Genomic DNA, 12,274 nt, shown 5'->3' on the forward strand with positions numbered 1-12,274 from the left:
TCAAGAAACAAGAAAAAAGTCAAATAAATAACCTAACTCTACACCTAAAGCAACTAGAAAAGGAAGAAATGGAGAACTGCAGGGTTAGTGTAAGGAAAAAAACTTTAAAAATTAGGGCAGAAATAAATGCAAAAGAAACAAAAGAGACTATAGCAAAAACCAACAAAGCCAAAAGCTGGTTCTTTGAAAGAATAAATAAAATTGACAAACCATTAGCCAGACTCATCAAGAAACAAAGGGAGAAAAATCAAATCAATAAAATTAGAAATGAAAATGGAGAGATCACAACAGACAACACAGAAATAAAAAGGATCATAAGAGACTACTATCAGCAGTTATATGCCAATAAAATGGACAACGTGGAAGAAATGGACAAATTCTTAGACAAATACAACTTTCCAAAACTGAACCAGGAAAAAATAGAAAATCTTAACAGACCCATCACAAGCACAGAAATTGAAACTGTAATCAGAATTCTTCCAGCAAACAAAAGCCCATGTCCAGACCGCTTCACAGCTGAATTCTACCAAAAATTTCGAGAAGAGCTAACACCTATCCTACTCAAACTCTTCCAGAAAATTGCAGAAGAAGGTGAACTTCCAAACTCATTCTATGAGGCCACCATCACCCTAATACCAAAACCTGACAAAGATGCAACAAAAAAAGAAAACTACAGGCCAATATCACTGATGAACATAGATGCAAATATCCTTCACAAAATGCTAGCAATCAGAATCCAACAACACATTAAAAAGATCATACACCATGACCAAGTGGGCTTTATCCCAGGGATGCAAGAATTCTTCAATATCCGCAAATCAATCAATGTAATTCACCACATTAACCAATTGAAAAATAAAAGCCAAATGATTATCTCAATAGATGCAGAGAAAGCCTTTGACAAAATTCAACATCAATTTATGATAAAAACTCTCCAGAATGCAGGAATAGAAGAAACATACCTGAAGATAATAAAAGCTATCTCTGACAAACCCACAGCAAACATTATCCTCAATGGTAAAAAATTGAAAGCATTTCCCCTAAAGTCAGGAACAAGACAAGGGTGCCCACTTTCACTGCTATTATTCCACATAGTTTTGGAAGTTTTGGCCACAGCAATCAGAGCAGAAAAAGAAATAAAAGGAATCCAAATTGGAAAAGAAGAAGTAAAACTCTCACTGTTTGCAGATGACATGATCCTCTACATAGAAAACCCTAAAGACTCCACCAGAAAATTACTAGAGCTAATCAATGAATATAGTAAAGTTGCAGGATATAAAATCATCACACAGAAATCCCTTGCATTTCTATACACTAATAATGAGAAAGTAGAAAAAGAAATTAAGGAAACAATTCCATTCATCATTGCAATTGAAAGAATAAAATACTTAAGAATATATCTACCTAAAGAAACTAAAGACCTATATATAGAATACTATAAAACACTGATGAAAGAAATCTAAGAGGACACTAATAGATGGAGAAATCTAGCATGTTCATGGATCGGAAGAATCAATATAGTGAACATGAGTATCCTATCCAAAGCAATCTACACATACAATGCAATCCCTATCAAGCTACGGGCGGTATTTTTAACAGAGTTAGAACAAATAATTTCACAATTTGTATGCAAATACAAAAAACCTCGAATAGCCAAAGCAATATTGAGAAAGAAGAATGGAACTGGAGGAAACCACCTGCCTGACTTCAGGCTTTACTACAAAGCCAGAATCATCAAGACAGTATGGAACTGGCACAAAGACAGAAATATAGATCAGTGGAACAAAATAGAAAGCCCAGAGATAAATCCACACACATATGGACACCTTATCTTAGACAAAGGAGGCAAGAATATACAATGGAGTAAAGACAATCTCTTTAACAAGTGGTGCTGGGAAAACTGGTCAACCACTTGTAAAAGAATGAAAATAGAACACTGTCTAACACCATACACAAAAATAAACTCAAAATGGATTAAAGATCTAAATGTAAGACCAGAAACTATAAAACTCCTAGAGGAGAACATAGGCAAAACACTCTCTGACATAAATCACAGCAGGATCCTCTATGACCCACCTCCCAGAATATTGGAAATAAAAGCAAAAATAAACAAATGGGATCTAATTAAGATTAAAAACTTCTGCACAACAAAGGAAACTATAAGCAAGGTGAAAAGACAGCCTTCGGAATGGGAGAAAATCACAGCAAATGAAGCAACTGACAAACAAATAATCTCAAAAATGTACAAGCAACTTATGCAGCTCAATTCCAGAAAAATAAATGACCCAATCAAAAAATGGGCCAAAGAACTAAATAGACATTTCTCTAAAGAAGACATACAGATGGCTAACAAACACATGAAAAGATGCTCAACATCACTCATTATCAGAGAAATGCAAAATAAGACCACAATGAGGTACCATTTCACACCAGTCAGAATGGTTGTGATCCAAAAGTCTACAAGCAATAAATGCTGGAGAGGGTGTGGAGAAAAGTGAGCCCTCTTACACTGTTGGTGGGGATGCAAACTAGTACAGTCACTATGGAGAACAATGTGGAGATTCCTTAAAAAGCTGGAAATAGAACTGCCATACGACCCAGCAAGCCCACTGCTGGGCATACACACTGAGGAAACCAGAATTGAAAGAGACACATGTACCCCAATGTTCATCACAGCACTGTTTCTAATAGCCAGGACATGGAAGCAACCTAGATGTCCATCAGCAGATGAATGGATAAGAAAGGTGTAGTACATATGCACAATGGAGTATTATTGAGCCATTAAAAAGAATACATTTGAATCAGTTCTAATGAAATGGATGAAACTGGAGCCGATTATACAGAGTGAAGTAAGCCAGAAAGAAAAACACCAATACAGTATACTAACGCGTATATATAGAATTTAGAAAGATGGTAACAATAACCCTGTATGCAAGACAGCAAAAGAGACACAGATGTATAGAACAGACTTTTGGACTCTGTGGGAGAGGGCAAGGGTGGGATTGTTTGGGAGAATGGCATTGAAACATGTATACTATCAGGTAAGAAACGAATCGCCAGTCTAGGTTCGATGCAGTATACAGGATGCTTGGTGCTGGTCCACTGGGATGACCCAGAGATGGTATGGGGAGGGTGGTGGGAGGGGCGTTCAGGATTGGGAACTCATGTACACCCGTGGCAGATTCATGTCATTGTATGGCAAAACCAATACAGTATTGTAAAGTAAAATAAATAAATATATTAAAAAGAATTGCAATCAAATGTAATAATATAAATGAAATTAAAGCATGAATTTAAATCATTTATAAAGATATGTTGAGCTATGTCTAACTGATTAGAATCACATTAGCAAAGGAGTGCCTGTGACAGAGACTGACCAATCAGAGAATTTTTTTTTTTTTTTTAGTTTCTCCCTGAGCTATCAAGGAAGACTATCTTTCTTATGATGGATATGCTGGAGGATACAACCATATTGGGCCCATCTTACAAATAAAGGCTATTAGAGTCACACAGATGGACAGAGTCCAATGATGTAGTTTGAGGGTTTGAATCCACCCACATTGTTGAATGCTTCTGTAAAACAAAGCAATCATTTCCTCTTGAAACCTGCTTAATTCTTATTTTAAGCTACCGAATGACAACTGTTTAATAGCATACTTTTCATCTTGTTCAATTAATGGTGGCTAGGTGGCTTGACTCTTATCAGGAAGAGAGTGATGATTTATTTGAATACATGTGTTATATTACTTACATCATATTATCAATATAATAAATGTATTTATATTGTCAACGGACATGAATTTGAGCAAACTTTGGAATTCAATGGAGGACAGAGGAGCCTGGTGTGCTGCAGTCCATGGGGTTGCAAAGAGTTGGAAACGACTTAGCAACTAAACAACAACAAATTTATATTACTCATTAAAAAATGTCAGAGGCTATAAGAAAACGAATATCATAAGGCCTTCTCTACTTTAACTGAAATTGAGAGCTCAAGCAGTGTCAAGCCCCTACCTTGTCTGCTGACATTTAGCTATTTACCTTGAATGGCATCCTTCTTTCTCATGCTTTTACTCTCAGTTGGAACATTATTAAATATATCATAAACATCAAATACCATTTCACTTTTTAAGATCCTTCCCACTGTAAAACAGGACACACTCCCTTCCTTCCCAGGGTTCTATTTCTATATTTTTATGGCAGTCCTTTGTTTCATTATTTAGACACCTCTCAAATATCTCTTAACTATGAAGGCAGGCACTGGGATGGCAGTCAATTTCTAGGTTAGGCCCATCAATAAATAAATAATAAAAGATTCTCTGGATCCTCTATCTTATAACATAATGGGATCCAAAAGATATTTCTATTGTTGCTTCTTCTCATATCTGGAACCACGTTATTACAAATATTTTACATTATAAATATGATCTATTTCCTTAAGATACTAAGCTATCATTAATTTGGCCAGAGGCTGGTTATATATCATGTAATACAAAAGGCAACAATCTTGTAAATTAAAAAGATTATAAATAATAAGCTAATAGCATGATTAAAGCTACAAATAGTGATTTAAGCCATGAGTTTCTAGAACCAAACTGTCTTTTGAAAACATCACCTATTTGAGGATTCATCTAGTATATAAACACAACATTCAGTTTGAATTATAGTACAGGTGCCCCCTTGAGATGCTGTAAGGAGATCAAGGGCCATATGATTTTGTAAGACAACATTTCTTATCATAGAGACCTCAGAATTTAGTATATTAATAGTCTGGTTGCTACCATTTAATGCCTTTTGAGTGAATTTTGTTAAGGCTTCAATGTGAGAAATAACATTTTCCAATCCTACTGAAGGCACAAATAGCTGCTAAATGATCATGCCAGTGAAATACAGATCTCTTGGTCCACAGGGTTCATATTAATGGTAAATTTGCCAGAGTCACATCTAAGATTGTTCATAAGTAGCTTTGAGCCCAAGGGAATCCTAAAGTATACCTTCTTAGCCAGCCTGGTAGAAGCCATGATCATAGATTGGACCCACAAAGCCATTGAATCCTGTTAGGTGCCAGTCAGTATATTTTTGGACATATGATCCAATCTGTTGCTTACCAATCACTGTCTTTAAGAGAAATAGTATATTAGCAATTTTCACAAGACACCCAGCCTAATTTTCTACTGCTATTAGGTTGATTATCTTTGGTATGATTTAATTGTTTCCAGCATAGGGGTGGCCTTTAAGCTTAGATTACCATAGCCTGGTGTTAGCCAGATAATCCATCCCATAACTGAGGAAATGTCTCTCCTAATAGTCTAGAGTTTACATTTTTTGACTGGAATTCAACTTGTTGCTCTTATTGAGATTGAGTAACCTTAAGAGAAAACATGTTTATGGTCAGGTTCAGAATAAGTATGTTTGATTGGCCAAGTGAGTGGGTCCCATTTAGTGATATCAATAGTAGCCCAGATAGAACTATAATTCTTTTCTTTCAAAATAAACTTTCTAAGGGCCATACAATCAGAGCCTTGGAGGGGAGAAATGCATCAGGGTAAACCAGAAGTACTGGATGCAGGTAATCAACCACAAACCCAACAATTTAACTGATTTTTAAAATTTGCATAAGATTTTTTTTTTTTGATTCATAAATTTTTTTGATTCATGTGTAAGAGCCCAAGAAACTAAGAAGAAAACTTATGAACAATCATGTGGATCCAGTCTGGCATCTTGAGACAGCTATTTCTGAAGTCATCTTCTTCTCTTCCTGGCATTGGTATTCCCTTTATATCAGAGCATTTTTTTAAGGTGAGTTTGAAGGTCATCATTTCTCTCTGTAGACCAGCCTGGTGCAGAAGCCCTTTTTAGATGGGAAATATGAATCCAAGAGTCAATTACCTTTAGTTACACTACAGGGAAAGAACCTGATAACGGCCTTTCCATCTAGTTTGGAGGGAGTCCTTTAAATGATGTCTTTTTTAATATACATAATCTCCTGGTTGTAAGTCTTAGGACATCTGATCTTCATTTGAGGGTATATTATTACAATAAGCTGAGAAACATGTTTAGTACTACTTTTAAATAATTTGATTAAACCCTTGTAATAATACAATATATCTCCTTTAAGTAATATTGGTTCAGTTCAGTTCAGTTCAGTCGCTCAGTGATGTCCGACTCTTCGTGACCCCATGGACTGCAGCACCCCAGGCCTCCCTGTCCATTACCACTCTCGGGGCTTGCTCAAACTCATGTCCATCGAGTCAGTGATGCCATCCAACCATCTCATCCTCTGTCATTCCCTTCTCCTCCTGCCTTTAATCTTTCCCAGCATCAGGATCTTTTCCAATGAGTCAGTTCTTTGCATCAGGTGGCCAAAGTATTGGAGTTTCAGCTTCAGCATCAAACCTTCCAATGAATATTCAGGACTGATTTCCTTGAGGATTAACTGGCTTTATCTCCTTGAAGTCCAAGGCACTCTCAAGAGTCTTCTCCAACACCACAGTTCAAAAGCATCAATTCTTTGGCGCTCAGATTTCTTTATGGTCCAACTCTCACATCCATACATGACTACTGAAAAAATCATACCTATGACTAGACAGACATTCATTGGCATAGTAATGTCTGGGCTTTTTAATATGCTATCTATTTTGGTCATAGCTTTTCTTCCCAGGAGCAAGCATCTTTTAATTTCATGGCTGCAGTCACGATCTGCAGTTTCATCTGGCAAAATGGCAGAGTAGAAAGACATACACTCATCTTCTGCTGTGAGAACTCCAAAATTATAACTTACTGCTGAACATCCATCGAAAGGAGAATGTTAGATCCCACCAAAAAGAAGATACCCCATACCCAAGGGCAAAGGAGAAGCCCAGTAAGACGGTAGGAGGGATGAAATCACATTTATAATCAAACCCCATACTTGCTCAGCTGCCCTTGTGGCTCCATTGGTAAAGAATCCACCTGCAATGCGGGAGACCTGGGTTTGGTCCCTGAGTTGGGAAGATCTCCTGGAGAAGAGAAAGGCTCCCCACACCAGTAATCTGACCTGGAGAATTCCATGAACTGTATAGTTCATGGCGTCTCAAAGAGTCGGACACTACGGAGCAACTTTTACTTTCATTTTCCATACCCACCAGAGACTCTCGGAGGGCTCAAATGAAACCTTAAGTACTATAGGATCATCTGATCTATTATCTCATTGGTCTCCTTGCAATAATTTCAAAGGGAGACAAGTGATATTTGTCAAAGGAGTAGATCTGAGGTTGAGAACCAATGGAAGGTCCTTAAGTCAAAGGAAGGAATAAACATCTGTAACTTTAGCCAACTGAGTTTTAATTGTTCCATTTGTCTTTTCTATTAACCCAGAAGACCAAGGGTGACATGCACAATGGAAATGTTGCATCAGTTCAGTTCAGTTCAGTTCAGTCGCTCAGTCGTGTCTGACTGACTCTTTGCGATCCCATGAATCACAGCATGCCAGGCCTCCCTGTCCAGCACCAACTCCTAGTGTTCACTCAGACTCACTTTCGTCAAATCAGTGATGCCATCCAGCCATCTCTGTCGTCCCCTTCTTCTCCTGCCCCCAGTCCCTCCCAGCATCAGAGTCTTTTCCAATGAGTCAACTCTTCGCATGAGGTGGCCAAAGTACAGGAGTTCCAGCTTTAGCATCATTCCTTCCAAAGAAATCCCAGGGCTGATCTCCTTCAGAATGGACTCTTTGGATCTCCTTGCAGTCCAAGGGACTCTCAAGAGTCTTCTCCAACACCACAGTTCAAGAGCATCAATTCTTCAGTGTTCAACCTTCTTCACAGTCCAACTCTCACATCCATACATGACCACTGGAAAAACAATAGCCTTGACTAGATGGACCTTAGTCAGCAAAGTAATACCTCTGCTTTTGAATATGCTATCTAGGTTGGTCATAACTTTCCTTCCAAGGAGTAACTGTCTTTTAATTTCATGGCTGCAGTCACCATCTGCAGTGATTTGGGAGCCCAAAAAAATAAAGTCTGACACTTTCCACTGTTTCCCCTTCTAGTTCCCATGAAGTGATGGGGCCAGATGCCATGATCTTCGTTTTCTGAATGTTGAGCTTTAAGCCAACTTTTTTACTCTCCTCTTTCACTTTCATCAAGAGGCTTTTTAGCTCCTCTTCACTTTCTGCCATAACGGTGGTGTCATCTGCATATCTGAGGTTATTGATATTTCTCCCGGCAATCTTGATTCCAGCTTGTGTTTCTTCCAGTCCAGCATTTCTCATGATATACTCTGCATAGAAGTTAAATAAGCAGGGTAACAATATATAGCCTTGACATACTCCTTTTCCTATTTGGAACCAGTCTGTTGTTCCATGTCCAGTTCTAACTGTTGCTTTACTGACCTGCATACAGATTTCTCAAGAAGCAGATCAGGTGATCTGGTATAATCATCCAAATTTTACAAATTCCCTTAACAATTTGTCCAGAAAAATGGGTCCCTCTGTCATTGGGTAGTTGAGAGGGGATTCTCCAGATGGGAATCCATCTTTCTAAAACCAACTTTCTTACCGATTGTGCCATGGCTCTTCTACCTGGTTAAAGATTTGAAAACAATGCAGTTAGGAAAAATGGATATTTTTGCAACAAAACATTTTAGTATTATTACTAGAATTATAACTAATAAAATTATATCAGAACATGGCAGATGTTAGGGATTCTATGTAAAATTTGAAACAGTTGTATTAGTGATATTTATCTATGTATTACAACATAAAGTTTGCACTTGACAAGGTCTTTGAATTAAAAATACCAAATAAATTTAACATTCGTCTCTGTTTCCTCAGAGATGTTTCCTCAAAGGATTCATCCCATAGTCAGCTGGAGGCTAAAAAGTTTGGGGAGATTTTGGTCTGTGGGAAGTTTTCAGAAATATGAGAAACATTTTAAAACACAGGATCATAGGTCACTAAAACAATACCTATTCATTTAACCAAGGCCACAAAGAAAATAAATATAGATTATAGATCATTTAAGGGCACGGAAACTCAGTTCATTTAGTGCGTTTTTTTAACCTTTCTGAAGTCATCAGGTTTTCCATTAGAATTGCTTAATTTCTTACCCAGTTCAGAAACTTTTATTTATCCAAAAGTTCTTCCAATAAATCTTTTTCAAGAAGAATCACTTTTGTGAGAAACTTGGTTAGTGCTGTGACAACACTATGATAGTAAGTAACTAGGATTGCAACTGATAGCATTTTACCTGAACTTTTCAGAATTTTAGGAACTCCATATAGTTTCTAGGATATCTATATAAGTAACTTTTACCATATAATATAACCAGAGATTTATTACTCAATTGACAATACTTCCCATGTAATTCTGCATATAAAATGACCCAAATTAGTGTAATATCTCTCTTTGGGATGTTTCAGGGGCCCTCTGAATCAACCCAAAGTTAGCTAGAAGTTAAAAGTGCATCATTAGAATGATTTAGGAAGTTTTATTAACAAATATCCAAAATGTTTAGAACACTCAGTCAGGTAGAACTATAGGTCATTGTCAAACAATAGCTATTCATTTAGCCAAAGTAATGATAAAGAATTTCAGAGGCAAATAGAGATCATTTAAGAGGTAAATAAACTTAAATCTATTATCAAAGGCATTTCAACATCTGAAGAAAGCATATCCTCTTAACAGAGAGAAAAGCCAAATTCAAGTTGCTTTAGTATTTTGCATCAAGCTACTTTTTTAAAATATAAATTTATTTATTTTAATTGGAGGTTAATTACTTTACTTTTAAATTCATTTAAAGATAAACTCAATTAAATTTATTTTAAACTTAGTCCTAACTGGTAAGTAGATAAAGTAGGAAAAAGGAGTCCAGAATGGTGGTGGCTAAAAGGCAAAGAAGGGGAAAGCCTATGAAAATAGAATAAAGGAAGGTCCAAGGACTGGAATGAGAACCTCAGGTAACACAAACAGCCCTCCTGGCTAGGCTAATTTACATAGGGCAGGCTCAGGGAGAGGAGAAAAAAAAAAAAAAAACATTTAAAAAGAAGAGCCAAAATTTGGCCGGTTGGGGGCAGGGGGAGCTTCTCTTTTTGAATCTTTTGGGTTGGCATCCCCTCATGCCTCAAGGATGTGTTTTCCTTTACTTTCTAAACAAAACTAAATTTTAACATGGGGCTGTAACACTGGTCCTTCGAAGAAAATTACATGGGGCTATAACATTGGTCCATCTGAGGGCTATAGCACTGGTCTATCCATTGCTTCAAATTTTTGTTGCGATGAGACAGAACCGAAAAAAATCACAAACTGCTACAACATCTCTGGTGCCGTTTCTCAGTTTTAACCGGCTGAAAGAACCTTGGCTTGCCCCCGTGAAGGGGAGGCCAATCACAGCAGAAGCCCAACTCAGTGAAAACTCTCATGGTGGAAGAAGTGAAGTGAAAACAGCTCAATCAAGTCCAACTCTTTGTGACCCCATGGACTATACAGTCCATGAAATTCTCCAGGCCAGAATACTGGAGTGGGTAGCCTTTCACTTCTCCAGGGGATATTTCTAACCCAGGGATTGAAGCCAGGTCTCCTGCATTGCGGGCGGCTTCTTTACCAGCTGAGCCACAATGGAAGCCCCAGAATACTAGAGGGGGTGGCCTATCCCTTCTCCAGCGGATCTTTTTCACCCAGGAGCCAAACCAGGGTCTCCTGCATTGCAGGTGGATTCTTTACCAACTAAGCTATCAGGGAAGCCCTCCCCAGCACAGGGGAGGTGACAAGAAGCCCAGTGTACTGGAAACCAGGACAGCAGGAAAAAAAAAAAAAAAAACACCTCAGCAGAAAGCTTACTTGGCTCATTCTCAGATTCCAGAAGACCTCCGGTTAAGGTAGGAGGTCCTCGCTCCTATGACTGGAAGGATTTAGGGCTAACAAAATCTTAATTCCTTTACAATCTCATTTCTTGTTTCCTCTAACCCTTCTGCAAACAGGCAAGTGGCAGTGAGTGCAATTGAAGGACTCTGGCAGGGGCTACTCCTCAGTGTGTCCCAAAGGCTCCACTATCAGCTAGGCCCTAGTAGCTATTGCCCAAGCAGGTGGGGGTTCTTCTGTCCTTAATCTTCTTTGTGCCAAGTATCAGGCCAATGAAAACTGTGAGCACAGGTCAGGTATTTAACAGATTTTCCAGCAGGTTATGAAAGGGGTTCTTCATTTTCACCACTTCTTTTTCCTCCCATCCTTCAGCTCCTCTCTCCCAGGACTTGAGGCCAGCCAAAACACATAATGCCTGGCTTCAGGACCTAATGAAGCTCAGGCTCTGATGTCTCATTGCAAAAATTCAGTGAGAGACACAGTGATAGGTAAGAGGTGGATTTGTTCGGATTCAGAGAGAAGCACATTCCACAGGGTGTGGGCCATCAGACAGGAGAGTGCAGTGGCCATGGAATGTAGTGGTTAGCTTTTGCAAGCTGGATGATTTCATATGCTAATGAGTGAGAGGATGATTCCAACAACTAGGAAACCACCCAATCCTCAGTCTTTTCTGTCTTTTGACAGTGCCTTGGAACTGTCTGGGCACCTTAGCTTGCAGATTAAGGATCAAGGTTTAGTTGAATTTAACTTGTCATCTTGGACCTATTTTATTTTAATCAGTGTATGTTATGCCCTTGGGCTATGTCATTCTTTCAAAAGTTGTGCCCTGCCCTCTTCCCTCCTGTTTCATGCTTTTTTCCTGAGCCCCATCTGATCCCACAATGTTGGCTCTACAGTCTTCTGGTGAGGGACAACCAGAAAACAGCTGGCCCTTGGAAGAGAAATACTGTATAATATCTAACCCCTCTAGATATTCAGACCTTCATTTTCCATGCTTCCTACAGCATGTGCAACAACAGCATCTCTCAGAGAACCCACTAGAGCGGGTGACAGATACACTATGCCTGTTAGAAGTTCATCTGTTGGTGGCATCACTTCAAGGGCAATTGGGCTTCCCGGGATAATGTTTGGGAGTTAACCCTGCAGGCCAATTGGACCCAAATCCTTACTACCCTTCTCCTAAAGTTACAAACATACCCCCGGATAAAATCTCCACTCCACTTTAATGGAACATCTGGTCTGTTGCCTCATCAATTTGTTCTTAAACCACTTACTAACTCCTACAGTCAGGACCCTGCCTCCTTATAGGCACTAGTGCTTCACCCCACTTATTATTAAAATACTCTTAATGCCCCTAACAGGACCAGATAAGCCACTCCTATGTCATTACTTGTGTTGTTACTAGAGTGGATCTATGCCAATGAAATGTTTACCATTGGA

This window comes from Budorcas taxicolor, chromosome 11 (assembly GCF_023091745.1).
Source record: "Budorcas taxicolor isolate Tak-1 chromosome 11, Takin1.1, whole genome shotgun sequence".
In the NCBI taxonomy this organism is placed as follows: Eukaryota; Metazoa; Chordata; class Mammalia; order Artiodactyla; family Bovidae; genus Budorcas; species Budorcas taxicolor.